At 39.9% G+C, this 16,270-nt stretch overlaps 2 long non-coding RNA genes across 3 annotated transcripts in view; one reads left to right on the top strand and one right to left on the bottom strand.

Annotated features, from left to right (window-relative positions):
• The window catches only part of LOC137448542 (uncharacterized), a 32,838-nt gene that overhangs the window by 5,482 nt on the left and 11,086 nt on the right, over positions 1–16,270 (bottom strand). The gene's annotated exons all lie outside the window — the stretch shown is intronic.
• The window catches only part of LOC137448541 (uncharacterized), a 38,441-nt gene that overhangs the window by 14,068 nt on the left and 8,103 nt on the right, over positions 1–16,270 (top strand). Inside the window, exons 2-6 of the long non-coding RNA XR_010989127.1 lie at positions 480–634; positions 8,635–8,682; positions 12,673–12,713; positions 13,663–14,180; positions 15,620–15,720. This is a non-coding gene — a long non-coding RNA (uncharacterized lncRNA). The remainder of the gene's footprint in view (positions 1–479; positions 635–8,634; positions 8,683–12,672; positions 12,714–13,662; positions 14,181–15,619; positions 15,721–16,270) is intronic.

Raw genomic sequence — 16,270 nt, 5'->3', positions numbered from 1 at the left:
TAGTAATGCTTGTCTTAGCAGCTTGCTAATTTTGAAGAGCTTAGTACCACAGCATCAGATTCAGGCTCTGGTGACACCAGTCTCAGCTTTATACAAACTTGATGTGCAAGGATGAAGGCACTGCTGGAGGAAGCCAGGGAGGTAGTTCCTGAAATTGCAGGATTTTGGTTTGATGGGATTGAGGAAGGTTTCAGCTTTTGCCTCTCCTGGGTTAAAAAAAGAAGTTGGTGTAATCTTCTTTCTCTCCCACTCCTGTTCTGTGATTCAGATATCCCCACTTATTATAAATAAAACCTGCATGATGAACATCTCCAGTCATCATTTTGGTGTGTTCAGCCTCTTTTCCACATCAAATGCTTATTTAGTAAATACCTAGAGAACAATCTGAAATTACCAGGACAAAATCAATATGCCCACAGAGTGTTTTGAGGGGATTTATTATAATCTACTTGTCTTATTTTTCTGCTAATATTTTCCAGAGTGATTTTTCATGCCTTGAAGACAAAGTGACTGATGAACCTGGAATGAGAAGTAGAATTTAGATGAAAAACCAAAATTCCTAAAAGGTCTTTCAATTCTACAGCTACAGGTTTGTTATGAATGAAGTAAGGAGCTGCACACAAAACATCTTCAGGTAAGATGCTTTCCATAGCATGCTTACTAAGTGAAAATATGGCTTAAATTCAACCCTCACTTCATATTTAATTTCCATTACGTGTTGTCTTTTGGACTATATTTTCTGTAGTGTATTATTGCACAGTGGTAAAAGGTTCAACAGAATTAAAAATTAATAGAATGAAAAATGGGAATGAGCTTACATACTTTCACTGCTACTTGTCTGGTTTGTACAGATAAGGGAGTATCTGCAATACAGTGTTATCAGTTCAATCTATGTTACTTTGAACATTACCATACTTACAGTTCATTAACGGCAACATTTTTGCTGTGTAGGTTTTATACCAGCTGAATTGCTTAGCAACCTTAACTCCAACATAATGATGTCTTACTGCCTGTGATTAAATGATGTGTGGGGTTTTTTTCTCCTGTTTATGATATACCTAGCTTACTTATTTTCTTGTTTGCAAACCCTGCTCTTCATTTTTGATTTCCAACACAGCAAGGTATAGACACATTCCTTGAATAATTTCCTATTTAAAATTCACCACAATCACCTACTCAAGTGAATGCAAATAGCACAGTAGTATGAAAAATCCCACACTGTACAGTAAAGCAAAGAATATAAAATGGAAAAGCAGTCTATAGAGCTGCTGGGTACTGCTGAATAAATCCTTAAAATCTTTTCAGCAGAAGTGCATTGCTAATAGCCGTGGATAATGCTTCAGTTCGATGATTTAATTCTCCTCTTGTATAAATAAATAGAAAGCTATGGGACTTGCCCATATGTGATGCTGTAGTTTGGAACTGGTCCAGAAAAGTGAAATACTACACTTTAAGTGGTATCAAATGTCTCCTGATGCTGTTAGTAGATGGATCAATTAGTTTAATGGTATTTATGGAAACCCACTGGACCTTGACACTAACAGTATTCTGTGCTAATATCTCAGAATACATTAAAATGGATATTGGGTGACTTTAATATATTTTAAATGATTATGTTAATTCCTGCAGAGCTTATCACCACGGTTACCATGACAGGAAATTGAACAAACAGGAAAAATGTTAAATGTATCCATCCTGATATATGATCCCAATGGAATCTAGAGTCACATTTAAACGTTGGGAGCCACACTGAAAAGTAACCTCTCTTCAGTCAATTGTATAGCTCCTGCCTCCTGGAAGGAGGAATTCTATACTGGGATTTGTTGTCTGTCTTATAAAATACTTTTTAGACTGCAGGAAGCAGGGGTTGTTGAATGGAGGCCTAGACGGGAGCTACTGATGTGAATTGTCTGCTTCCAATAGACTGGAATTAAATCAATAATACTTCGTGTTGTAGAGATTTTTAACTGAAGTGCTAATGGATGCATTGTATGTGACAGCACCAGAAGTTATGGCAAAGTAAGCATTACAGGACTCTGAACCCAGTAGTAATATTGAGGAATATGCTGTTTAAATCTCTGGTAAGATCACAGGGATATACTAGAGACAGTCCAATGGAGGGCTGTGAGGATGATTAAGGAACTTGAACATCTGTCTCATGAGGAAAGGCTGAGAGACCTGGGCAGTTCAGTCTGGAAAAGAGAAGACTGAGAGGAGATCTTATTAATGTTTATAAATATCTGAAGGGTGGGTGTCAAGAAGGTGACAGTCTGTTTTCAATGGTGTCCTGTGATAGAACAAACCCTTTACTGTAAGGGTCACAGAGCACTGGACTGGACTGCCCAGAGAGATTGTGGCGTTTCCTTTTCCAGAGACTTTCAAGACCTGTCTGGATGTGTTCCTGCCCTAGGTGATCCTGCTTTAGCAGGGTGCTTGGACTCGTACCATTCTATGATTCTGTCGTTCCTCAGTGCACTCTCCACCCTAAACCCAGGAGGATGGCAATAAGATGCAGCATATCTCATATTCCACCCCTTTCCTTTTTCTCCAAAGGAAAACATCCTCAAGCTTAAAGTGGTTCCCTCTCATCACTACAAGCTCTTGTAAAAAGTCTCTTCTTGGCTTTCTTGTAGGATCCCTTCACATACTGGAAAACTATTATAACATCTGCCTAGAGCCTTGCCTTCTTTTCTCCATGCTGAACAGCCCCAAAATACTCTATCTTACACCAAGTAAGCATGCTTATAGAAGTAAATCTTTGACATCTGGAGATCTCCCTTTACTTGAAATCAGACATCAATTAAACATTTAGCTTATGCTGGACTTGTCTGTACAAAAGACAGTGAAAAACCTTGGGGAAGCAATTACCACACATACAAGGCTGAGGTTCTCATCCACCAATAATTATGAATGAAATCAGTAGGATCTGGAGCACCTGATTTCTTTTTGCAATGAGATCCCCAGTGGGGAGTTCACTGTGGTAACGCTGGCTGGAGTTGAAGGTACATGAAATGATAGTGAGTTGTGAGGGGAAGTGAATCTTGTACCAATCACCAGAAACCAGCAACTGGGAATAATGATGCATTTTAAAGGGAATCCTCTGTAGTTAGTGCAATTGTAATTACAAAAGAGTTTTACTCAGTCCCAAATTCACCTAAATGATATCTGGTATTTAAGAAGCTTGAGCAAATCAGAGAGACTGTGTTAATTATAGCTAATATTTTTCCACAGGAAAGCATTTTGAGCTTGGTAGCATTTCACAGTATCACTTAGGTTGGAAAGGACCTCGGGGATCATCGAGTCCAACCTATCAACACAGACCCCATGACTAGACCATGGCACCAAGTGCCACGTCCAATCTCCCCAGGGTCGATGACTCAACCACCTCCCTGGGCAACCAGTTCCAATGCCGAATGGCATTGACAAACCTGTGACTTCAAGGCTTAACCTGTGACTTAACTTGTGGCTTAACCTGTGACAAACCTGTGACTTCAAGGCTTAAATACAGTTTCCAGTAGTCGTCTAAGAACATCTGAAGTAAGAGTCAAAATATCTTTCGCATTATACACTCTCAAAATTCATGCTTAAAACCATCATGAAGAATCATATTTAGTTAATCATTGCCAATTATCTTTGGAACCCCAGGCTGAACAAAAACTCTAGTACTTGTCACAAAAAGTGACGTGGAACAGTCTCTTCCAATATGACTGAAGCTCTGCATGTAAGTAATCTTTTTGAAGAATAAAAAGGAAGCACATTAAAGGTTCAGTGGCTCTCATTAAAATCCGTTATCCCCAACACTGATCAGGCAACATGATCCTCTTAAAGTGATCTCAAAGAGGGTACTGTCTTTTTTATAATTGTATGTGACCCCAATTTATGCTAAGATGTATGTAAAAGTAAACTACATCTCATTGCTGTTCAAATGTTTATAAGCCTTCCAGCTAATTATACACCTAAAAAGAAAATTGAAAGTAGGGCTTTTCACTTGCCTCTTTTGAAATCCTGCTCTTCGTTTTTTTCACCCAGATGTCACATAGCAGCACAGTTGCAGTAGCACTATGTGCAGAAGGCCACCATAACTGAAGAGTAAACCCACTGCATTCGGATTTCCCGTGACTCGTTTTGTTGGCATTGGTAGAGTTTAATTCAGAATTTTGGGCTCAAATTTAAGCATTTAATTTCAGTGTTTTCCACGGTGTTTGAGACTTATTCTAGAGTGTAGAGCACTGGTCTACACACCAGTAGCTGCTGTTCCTCTGTCTGCAAGCTAACTACAATTCACTTTTTCTTTTTGGCAGCAGGGATCTTCCAAGTTCTGTTTCTCCTCCCACACACTCTGAACAGTAGTTTCAGCTTACTGTGACTGTTACTTGGTAACCTCAATATTAACATCAGGTTAGGGTTAATGATACTAAAAGCATACAAAAGATGAACTGGAAGCTAACTTTTAGAGATAAAATGTCTAGTTCAGGCTGATATAAGATTCAGAGACTTCTTGACCTACGTATGGTCCTTGAGTATTTAATCACCGTTTGTGGTTTTAATATCTATGAAGTTGTCTCTAATGCTCCTGTAAGGTTTTAGCACTTGCCACACTTTTTGGCAAGGAGTTCCTTAAACCTGCTCTTTGTTACACAAAGAGAACTCTTTCATTTGTTTCCTGCGTATCTCCTTATAGCTTAAATTGATCCCCCACAGTTTTGTTTTGCAAGAGGCAAAGAAGCTTGGCCAACCTCTCTGTTCCACTCGTGATCTTTCAGATGTTTGTCATATTTTCTTTTAGTCCTTTTTTTCCACACTACAGAAAAACAGGTGTTTGACAAGATTTGAGTAAGGAAAAAAAGACTAGAAAAGCTTATGTGACCATTTTTTTAAAAGAAAAAAAAATGAAAGCATATAAAAATTATTTTAAGACTTTAGGAAAATGCTACTGCTTATAATAGACACCATCCTTTCTGTGGAATGAGGGGCAGTATTCTGCTTTGCTCCATGTTTAGAATGGAATAGAATAAACCAGGTTGGAAGAGACCTTCAAGATCATTGCGTCCAACCTTTCACCCAACACCACCTAATCAACTAACCCATGTAACCAAGCACCCTGTCAAGTCTCCTCCTGAACACCTCCAGTGACGGCGACTCCACCACCTCCCCGGGCAGTCCATTCCAATGGGCAATCACTCTCTCTGTGTAAAACTTCCTCCTGACCTCCAGCCTGAACTTCCCCTGGCGCAGCCTGAGACTGTGTCCTCTTGTTTAGTAGATGGTTGAGCCACCTGCTTTTTTGTTCTGTATGTCTTTATCATCCTTAGCAGTGGACTGTCACTTTACTTGCACGGTAGCAATCTTTACCACAAAGAGGTTTGCTGTGGTCTGCCAGGCTGTTCGGCAGGAAAACAGAGTCACACCAATAAATTACAGCACCAATAATGGATAGACACGTTTTCTTCTTCCCTAACTAATATCTTACTGAAACAGCTTTAGTAACAAATAGTTAACAGAAACAGGCTTTTCAGTGTATTTTCAAAGCACTGTCAATCACAAAGCAAGTATCTGCTGTCTGTAGTTACCATTCATAAAATGGTGCATTCATGGAATCTTCTTGTACTCACAAAATAGGAGTCTTTGCCAAACAGGGAAAGAATCTACAATCTCAACACATAACAGCAAAGTACAAACAAACAAATAGACAACATCAACTTGAAATAGTGAGATGAATTGCAGTGGGAACAATCCTCATTATCAGTATAGGCTGGGGGATGAGGTGATAGAAAGCAGCCCTGTGGAAAAGGATAGAAAAGCCCTGTGGCATCCCAGAAGGCAAATCGTGTCCTGGGCCGCAGTGAGAGAAGTGTGGCCAGCAGATCAAGAGAGATGATTCTCCCACTTTACTCTGGATCTCTCAACATAAGAATTGTAGAATCAATAAGGTTGGAAAAGACCTCAGAGAGGCCAGTTATCCTGAGGTCCTCCTGCCTTACTGTTGAAAATGGAGGCAAAGAAGGTATTTAGAACCTCAGCCTTTTCCTCATCTTTAGTTACCATGTTCCCCTCCCAGTCCAATAAATAGTGGAGGTTCTTCTTGCTCCTCTTTCTAGGACATGGAACTGACAGAGTGAGCCCAGAGGAGGGCTGCAAAAATGACCAGAGCCTGGAACATCTCTCCTATAAGGACAGGCTCAGGGAGCTGGGGTTGCTTGGCTTGAAGAAGACACCAGGGAGACCCAATAGCAGCCTTCCAGTACTTGAAGCGAGCCTACAAGAATCCTGGAAAGGGACTGTTTACAAAGAGCTGTAGTGATAGGATGAGGGGCAATGGTTTTAAGTGAGAGAGAAGTGGATTTAAGTTGGACATTAGGAGGAAGTTCTTTAACAGGAGGGTAGTGGAACACTAACAGGTTGCCCAGAGAGGTAGTTGATGCCCCATCCTTGGAGATACTCAGGGTCAGGCTTGAGGAGGCTTTAGGGAACCTATTTAACAGAGGATGTCCCTGCTTACTGCAGGGGGTTTGGACTAGATGACTTTTGGAGGTCCCTTCCAACCCCCACCATTCTATGATTCCATCATTCTACTTGGGGAAAAAAGCCAACAGTTAATTGAAATAAGAGATAATTTATTCTTTAGGGGTATTTCAGCATAAATTAGATTACAGTAAGAGAAACATTCTGTAATTCTGGCTTTCTTTGCTTAATTTTGCTGTAGAATCACACAAAGAATAAGGCTGGGTAGGATATCTGAAGGTCACCTAGTCCAGTGCCCCTTTTCAGGCACAGTCGCTCAGAGAAGGTTACCCAGGAACCCTATCCCATCGAGTTTTGAATGTTTCCAAGGATGGAAACATAATCTCTCTAGGTTACCTGTATGAGCATTTGAACAACTTCACATAAATAAGTGTTTTCCTATATTATGCATCTTGTCCCATCTAAATACCATTGAGAAGAGCGTGACAGTCATCTTCACTGAAGGCCAGTTGTACCACGAAAGACTGAAGTGAAGAAGGCATTGAGTACCTTTGTTATCAGGCTCTCTGTCCCTTTCAGCAGTAGGCCCACATTTTCCCTTGATAACTTTTTTGCTGATCATGCACTTGTAGAAGCTTGTCTTCTTGCACTTCACATCCTTCAACAGATTCAGCTCCAGATGGGCCTCACTTTAAATGGAACAAATTATTTTAGATAGATTTAGCTAATGCCAAAGCCCCTTTCAAATTGCTCTGACTCTCACAGACGTTTTCATAGTGAGTTTTACAGATGATTCTTGTTACTTGAAGAACTGTTGGGAGTTGAAGAAAAGTAAAAATAAATTCTCAGATCAACACAATTGTTGCTTTGGACCTTATTCTTAAATGTGGTTTTACTACTACATCCCTGAAATGTAGTAAATTTGTTTATTTTCAAATTAATTTTTGCCAACAAAGCAAATCAGGCTCCTCTGGATCTGGTATAGCTGAAATGGAATATTCCATAGGCAAACTGAACTAACTTGTTATATTCTTCAAACTGTCCACCTCTGGTTTTTTGCCTTTCCCTGCAATTTTGCCCTTAAAAGAATGTATAATACTCCCTGAGAAATATCATTGTCATTCAATGTAAGTGGAGCTTACACGAAGCAAGCAATGTACTAGAATTAGCCTGTAATTAATGTAAACTTGCTAACTGTAAATATTCAATTGATTTCTGAGTAGGTGCTAAAAAAACATTTGGTATAGATGGTTTGGTGTTCTAAAACTACTCTGTCAGAGAATTCATAGTTTCATAGTTTCATTCAGGGTTGGAAGGGACCACAAGGATCATCTAGTTCCAACCCCCCTGCCATGGGCAGGGACACCCCACACTAGATCAGGCTGGACAGAGCCTCATCCAGCCTGCTCTTAAACACCTCCAGGGACAGGGCCTCGACCACCTCCCTGGGCAACCCATTCCAGGGTTTCACCACTCTCATGGTGAAGAACCTCCTCCTCACATCTAGCCTGAATCTCCCCACCTCCAGCTTCATTCCATTCCCCCTAGTCCTGTCACTACCTGAGATCCTGAGAAGTCCTTCCCCAGCCTTCCTGTAGCCCCCTTCAGATACTGGAAGGCCACAATTAGGTCACCTCGGAGCCTTCTCTTCTGCAGCCTTCTTTTCCTTTGCCTCACAAATCCCTCTGACACATACTATGGCACTGAAAATCAATATTGACCACAATGTAGACCTAAAATCTGTGCCTTTCACCTGTAAAATATGTAGAACACTTATGAGCTTAAGAACTTCACAAATTTTTCCTCTAACTGTATTTCTATGTTTCAATGTGCTGAGTGCACGTTTTCCCCCACTGAGTCACGTATTTGTATCATGAAAGAATCTATGCTCTTACTTTTTAAAACCTTTTTGTAAAATACATAACCTACTCAAATGCAAATGAAATAAACAGTGATGAATTGGGCTCACTTTCAAAAAAGCCCACGCAGTTAAAAGTTGAAGCAAATGCTCAAACATTTTACCATATGGAAGTACCTTTAAGCCTGAATTCATAATTAACCCTGTATGGGATTTACAGGCTGAACTGGGAAAGCAGGTCATGTTTGTAAGCACCCAGAACTCACATGTAACAGTTCTATTTACTGACTTGATTTTTTTGTCCTCTTTTGCAGTGATAGTAAGGAAGATGAGATTGGGGAATACTGTCTGCAGGCAAAGAGGTATTCCCATATATACCTATGATTTATTTGCAACTTGTGGTTTTTTGATGCATGCATGCAAATGTTCTTATACCCTATGTGTGAAATGAGAAGGAGAAATGACTTTTTAGTATTATTTCCATGGTGATGATCCTCATTTTGGTGCCATTACACTGCTCATTAATAGTGAATTATCTACAAGGGACATCTGGAGTGGACATAATATAAGAAGTAAAAGTAGAAGAAAGCAAGACTTGAAGATTATGCTCTAAATTTTTTAGAGACATTTGTTTTAGGAAAGCTTTGCACTTCCATTGTCTTACACTGTCAGCATGATTTATACAAGGCAAACAGAATGTGGAGAGAACAAGTACTTAGAGCCAAGGCTGTTAACTTGCAGAGAGGTTATGTCTTACATTCTTAATATTTGAATTCCATTCAGTGTGTCCTGGATATGGGAGGAAAATTAATTATGCACCATTTATTTAAGAACCATTTTTGGGTTTGAGGTATACATACACTTATGTGTGTTTCTAGATATATCATTCACATAGCAATAACTGAAATAAAATGTCACACAATCCTCTACTTTCATTCTTAATATAGAGAGTGTAAATTAAGTAGCACTGTTATGTTGCTGTATGAGCTACTCAACTGTATTTGCAACATTTGCTAAAACCAAAAACCCATAAATAAAACATCTAAGAATTCAGTTTATCTGCTTTTGAGATGGCACAAATGCATTCAGATAGTTTATGAGCTGAAGGAATCTGGACGACTTAGATTAAAGAGAAATAGCTTATAATTGGTAGCAGCAAATGCTGTGATCATCAAGAAATCATGTACTGTATGCATTGACTTTTAATAAAGAGGAGTAATGGCCCATTCTTTGTTTAGCAGAAGACACTTCAATAAGCATTTAAATATTCTGTTTCATTAGCACTAGGAATTTACTGCTAACAGGTATGAAAACTCCAGTGTTATGTATGGAATATCACATTTAATATGTTAGATTTCAAAGAAATCAAAAAGGAAAAGAAGGAACAGCGGTGTAGTAAACATTTATGTCTTCCATTTGTTACTGTTTGTAAAGCTCACTCTTTCCTAGACTAATTACATGTAAGCACCACATTTATCTCACCCAAGTCAACATTTTTCTATAATAATAATACTAATAATACTAAACCAGGTTGGAAGAGACCTTCAAGATCATCATGTCCAACCCATAATTTGCAGACCTGGAACCAAAGGATGTGCCTTAAGTAAACCAATCTGATAGACTCCTTCCAAGTATAATATCTGACAAGGTAATGCACATACAATGGTTTTGGGGAGCTTTCTCTAAGGATATGGTTTAGTCATTATTTATTACTCAGTAATGTGTTATGAAATGTTCCCATCTCTCTATATAAATTCTAAGCCCTGGGTGGAAGCTGTTCCCTATTTCATTGTAGCTGGGTTACTGTGGAGGTTCATACAGTATCACAGAATGATAGGGGTTGGAAGGGACCTCTGGAGATTATCTAGTCCAACCCCTTTACAAAAACAGGCAGCACTGGATGGCATCAAGGTGGGTTTTGAATGACTCCAGAGATGGAGACTCCACCACCATTCTGGGCAGCCTGATCTAGTGCTTCACTGCCCTCAAAGTAGATAAATTCCTCCTCATGTTTAGATGGAACTTCTTATGTTCAAGTTTGTGCCTGTTACATAGCCCTGGTCAGTTGCAGCAAACCAGGCTTCTAGGCCAGGCACTTGTGATTAGTGTTTGCAGATCTAAAGGACTTTGCTGTTGACCATTTGTCTAAATGCATGACGCGAAAGGCACTGAGCTCAGAACTACCATTTGTATTGGAGTAGTGTCCAGGATTTCTTTGGCAGTTATTAATTTTGCTAAAGACATTATCAAAATTGATTAGATAGTGTTGGGTGATAGGTTGGACTTGATGATCTCAAAGGTCTTTCCCAACCTGGTCTGGTCTGGTCTATTCTATTCTATTCTATTCTATAATAATGTATTTAAAAGTGAAGATCACTTTTGTATGAACTGTTTTCTTCTACTTCAAACCACTATGTATCTTCTTTCCAGTACTGTCAAGAGACTTTGACTTAAAGCTGGAGAGATCTTGTTGTGAATCACCATAGGAGTGTGAATTAAAATTCCTTAGCTAAGCATTTTTTTAAGAGGGAATAACTGAGTTCTAGACTATTGCTGTTAACTTGTATCAGTCCTTACAACCATGACAGACATGGTGTGAAATCTGTTTTTTCTTAGGGATGATTGATCCATCTCATGCTAATATTGCCCACATTTGGTGACATCCTTCATTAGATATTTTGAAGAGTCTTGCATTCCTGATAAAAGCATATACAAATCCACTGAAATTCTCTCACGCTATTCTTTCACTTAATGTAAGTGCCATGGACGTCACAATCACTCACAAAGGTTTTCTACATGCTTACCTCACTGAATTTCACATTAGCCTGGCCTAAATTGCCCACATCTGAGAGGTTGTGTCAGGTTTCATTCACTGCAAGTCCACATAACCTCTCCTGGCAGCCTTGGGGTATATGCAGATCTAGCAAAAGTAGCTGTATGCCTTGCTTTATTATTGCAGGAATCTGACTATAAGAAACCTTCAGTTTTAATCCTGCAGAAGCTGTTTCCTAAGATAAGGAATCCAAATTATGGTATTCTCTATTTTCTTTCCCATATACAAGAGCTGACTAGTGAAACATTTCAGTGGTTTCTGATAAGTATTCTGTTGTTTCCTTCTCAAAACCCAAGATACACCCAATTTTCCACCTCTTGAATACTGTCTGTGACTACTGATATAAATCTTGTTAATACCCCACGTTGTTACTTTGTGTTTGGAGCTATTTGTGTTCTACTTTTTCTTCCAGAAGGAACAAGAGACATGCTCCAAAGGAGAATCTTGTAATTTTTGAAGAAATAAGATTTCAGCATCATCATTAAAATTTCATCACTATTTGGAGTTTAAGTTCTTGTGTTCAGGCAATTCCTCATCCCATTTTGTTTTTTCCTTTCAAGGTATTACTTTTTCAGTTGGAACTTGACATAACTTTTGAAATGGCCTTTGTGACCAGGAACAGTATTCAAACATTATGAAAGACAGAAAACACTTTTGTCTGCAGCAGGTACCCTTTGGGACTCAAAATCTGTTCAGGTATCTCTCTAATCCTGCTTGGATGCACCATGAGAATGTGATAAGACTCCAATATCAGACCACTTTGGACAGGTCTATACAGTTTGCTTATATTAGACTAGCACACAACCCCCCCCAAAATCAAGCTAATGCAAACATCATAAACCTGTAGATGCCACTGCTGAATCACTGCAGTATTTCACTTGAACAGCAAAATGTGAAACTGTATATAGAGGGTGATGGCAAATTAAACAGAGAAAGAAAGGTAGAAAGAGATCCTGTGTGAAGGTGGGATAATACATACAAAAATGTCTGCTGGCAGAGTTATATCAGTAAATTAACATCTTGGCAAGAATTGATGTTGCTGGCTCATCAATCAAAGTCAGTTGTACTAAGAAAAGCACTTTGATATCAGTCTGATTGTTTCTATATTGGAAGGATAGTGGAAAATTAATGTAAAAAAAAAATATTCACTAGTATTTCTAAGTTGGAGCTTTTTTTAAGAGTGGGTTCAAATTGATTTTTCACTAAATAAGTACTGCTATGATTTCTATTAGTAGCACATAAGACCATTAATGGGAAGGTCATGAGTTCAAGCCTGCAGTGGGCAGTAGTGTCCTCCCTACTCTAGTCATGAGGTCTGTGGTGACAGGTTGGACTCGATGATCTTTGAGGTCCCTTCCAACCTTAGGAATACTGAATCTATTTTCTGGGGTTTCAGCCTCCTATTCATGATTTGCATTCTACTGACCTCCTTAATTTAGTCTTTAAATTATTTCTATCAGACTAAGATCAAACTATTTCATCTTGGTATTATAATATTAATGTGCTTTGTTGTTTTCAGCCTGGCAGTCTTGTTCAAGAATGTGCATCATTTATATTCAGGTAAGGATTTCTTTGCATGAAGAAGTTCAAGGGCAGCAGCTCATCTGTTTTTCCTGGAATGCTTTTCACATTTTAAACATGTAACCATTCTAGATCACCTTTTCCATAGCTTGTGTAAGTCTATTAAAATTGTGTTTGCTCTAGGCAATAAACCAGCCCAAAACTGAAATACTGGCTGTGACCCTTTGGAAAGATGTAAAGAATTTATCAGAAGTGTTGTGCCCCTTTGGCAATGTCACAATTAATTATCCTTGTGCCACTGTGTATCTAGCACTTATATTGCCATCAGCTGGCATTCTGCTATTCCACATTTCATAGAGAAACTATTTTGAAGTTAAATAGAGATTGGTATTAGAGAAAAGGGGAAGTTGTGAATACCTGTTGCAAAACTCTGCTAGGACAGATGTAGTCATAAATTGCTAAGTCCACTGTGAATCTAGCATTGTAACTTCTCACAAATGTTACGGCGCAAAACTTTTGATGTTACCTTAAGCTGTGTGTTTACCCAGAAAAAGGAGAACAAATTACCTATAGATAAATTGTAGCTGATCTTGTGATTGTCTAAGGTGAGTTTTACCTGCTGCATCTAGATATATGGCTTAGTGTTAGGGGACTGCTGATAGAGAGTTGTTCTGTCAGCTCTACTTGAACTAACCTCATTACTCTTGGCTTCTTCCCTGAGGCTGCTTCTACCCCATTTTGTACAACTAGAGCAACACGAAGAGACTTAAGTTTTGCCTATGACATGAACTGCTAATTTATATCTCTTCCCCACCCCCACCCCCCCCAAGTAGCTAGCTTTTCTTGTACAAGAAAGTGACTAATAAGGTGTCCAATTAGATTGTCAGAAGGAACTTTTTATTATTAAGGTCTGAGAAGGCATATTCAAGGTGTTTCTTTTGTGTTTTAAAATATCTTTTGGTAACATTTCACATTATTTAATTTTTAGGATGAAGTTAAATATGGGAAATGATCAGCAAATGAAGTGACTGTGAAGACCAGAAATCGTTATGAAAACTCTTCAGGAAGGCAGTTCATAGTGATAACACCTTTTCAAACTAGTATACATATTTCTTGCATAGAAAGCTGTTACTGTTTCACAACCTACAGAAGTCTTTCATGATGAACAGGGTATTTTTCTTTCTGTATAGAATAGAATAGAATAGACCAGGTTGGAAGAGACCTTCAAGATCGTCGTGTCCAACCTATCACCCAACACCACCTAATCAACTAACCCATGTAACCAAGCACCCTGTCAAGTCTCCTCCTGAACACCTCCAGTGACGGCGACTCCACCACCTCCCCAGGCAGTCCATTCCAATGGGCAATCACTCTCTCTGTGTAAAACTTCCTCCTGACCTCCAGCCTGAACTTCCCCTGGTGCAGCCTGAGACTGTGTCCTCTTGTTCTGGTGCTGGCTGCCTGGGAGAAGAGACCAACCTCTGCCTGTTTACAACCCCCCTTCAGGTAGTTGAAGAGAGCAATAAGGTCACCCCTGAGTCTCCTCCTCTCCAGGCTGAGCAGCCCCAGCTCCCTCAGCCTCTCCTCATAGGGCTTGTGTTCCAAGCCCCTCACTAACTTTGTTGCCCTTCTCTGGACTTGTTCCAGCAAGTCAACCTCCTTCCTAAACTGAGGGGCCCAGAACTGGACACAGGACTCGAGGTGTGACCTAACCAGTGCAGTATACAGGGGCAGAATGACCTCCCTGCTCCTGCTGGCCACACTGTTCTTAATGCAGGCCAGGATGCCATTGGCCCTCCTGGCCACCTGGGCACACTGCAGGCTCATGTTCATCCTACCATCAACCAGCACCCCAAGGTCCCTCTCTGCCTGGCTGCTCTCCAGCCACTCTGACCCCAGCCTGTAGCACTGCATGGGGTTGTTGTGGCCAATGTGCAGAACCCGGCACTTGGATGTGTTAAATCTCATGCCGTTGGACTCTGCCCATCTGTCCAGCCTGTTTACCATACTGTTAACCCACCTAGGGAAGTTAACATTGTTTTCAAATGCAACTGACGCAATGTCCAAGCAGCTATTTAGTAAATAAACACTGGTTTCAGGTGGACTATATATTTATCAACTTGCTTATTACTCCAGACACAAAGCATAGCAAAAAAAGATTCAGTCTAAAAGGTTCAGTCTCCAGCAGAAAAATATTAGGTTACAGAGAGCAGCCTATGCTAATACTGTTCATAGAGCTACAGCTTCTTATTTCAAATAAAAACATCAAAATGCAACTGGATTGAGGCCTGAAATGAGATAACATTTCAAAAACTCACTGCTGAAATATTACATGTGGAATCAAATATTGGATAAGCACATCTTGCATACGTCACAGCTGTAGCTTAATACTTAAACTCATTTTATAAGTTGCATCTTCAGAAATCACATCTATGAGAGATTGATTTGGAATCTGAAACTGAGCAGATGCAAAAATAATGACCACTTTGCAAATGTAGTTGTACTGAAATACTGTGGAGTAACTCTCACTGAACTTAGTGAATTTCCATTTCCACTTGATTGCCAGTTTTAACAAATGGACTGATTTAGCAGGTTTGGAAATACTTTTCAGTTTCTTGCCCTATCAGCAGCAATGTACAGGATGTTATATGCTGTTATAGAATCACAGAACGGTCTGGGCTGGAAGCAACCTTAAAGATCATCTATTTCCAACCACCCTGCCCTAGGCAGGGACTCCTTCCACTAGATCAGGTTGCTCAAGGCCTCATCCAACCCGGCCTTATGGCTATTTAGTTTTGCCACAATAGTGATATTAAATCATAATTATAAGCATTTTACTGAAAACTGCAATTTTCAGCCATGGCATGAGAGAATGCTTACTGTAAGAAACAGTTTGTAAGGCACCAGACTTAAAAATTACCTCTCATTTGTTCTACTCATTTCAGATGCTCACTGCTCAAATGTATTTCACTGACTGCTTATGTACTGGCCACCAGCTACCAGAAGGATGGACAGAAGATGATGTTTGTGGCCCAGCAAATTGCTAGTAAGTCCATCTGTAGAAAGATGTGTGGTTGTGGGAAGAAGCATCGTTTCTGTCAAGTAGTGGCTATTTACCAGGTTCATTGCTCAGGTCCTGGGGACAAATGGCAGGTGGTCTTGCTCCTCTCTGAGCGCATGACACAGTGGCTGGACTTGCTGCTGTGAAGTGCAGACCTAGCATCTCTTGCTACTTCTGGCAACAAGTCATTGGGGAACACAAGGCCTGTGATGCCTGTGGTGGCCAGGGCTGAACAGCCCAACTGGGAATACAGGTAGCTGCACTCTAAAGTGCATAGGCTTATTTCTTTAGCACTTTCTGCACATGCAAGCATCTCTCTGGAAGCTGCCCTCCAGAGACTTGTTTCAATTCTCTCCCACGACTCTGGTCATTTCTAACAGCTGTGGGTGTCTCTGAGGCTATCAACTGATCTCTTCCTGTCTGCAATTTCCCCAAGTATTATCTCTATGTCCAGAAGGAATTGTAACTCTTTAAGTCAGGGTTCAACAAGAAATATGCATTCCTACAAGTGTCCCAGGAGAGAAGCCAGAATTAC

Source organism: Melanerpes formicivorus, unplaced genomic scaffold, assembly GCF_026170545.1.
Source record: "Melanerpes formicivorus ecotype bairdi unplaced genomic scaffold, bMelFor1.0.p_v2 SCAF_25, whole genome shotgun sequence".
In the NCBI taxonomy this organism is placed as follows: Eukaryota; Metazoa; Chordata; class Aves; order Piciformes; family Picidae; genus Melanerpes; species Melanerpes formicivorus.
Note: the sequence above shows the minus strand (reverse complement) of the source record. Positions and strands in the feature narration are given on the sequence as shown.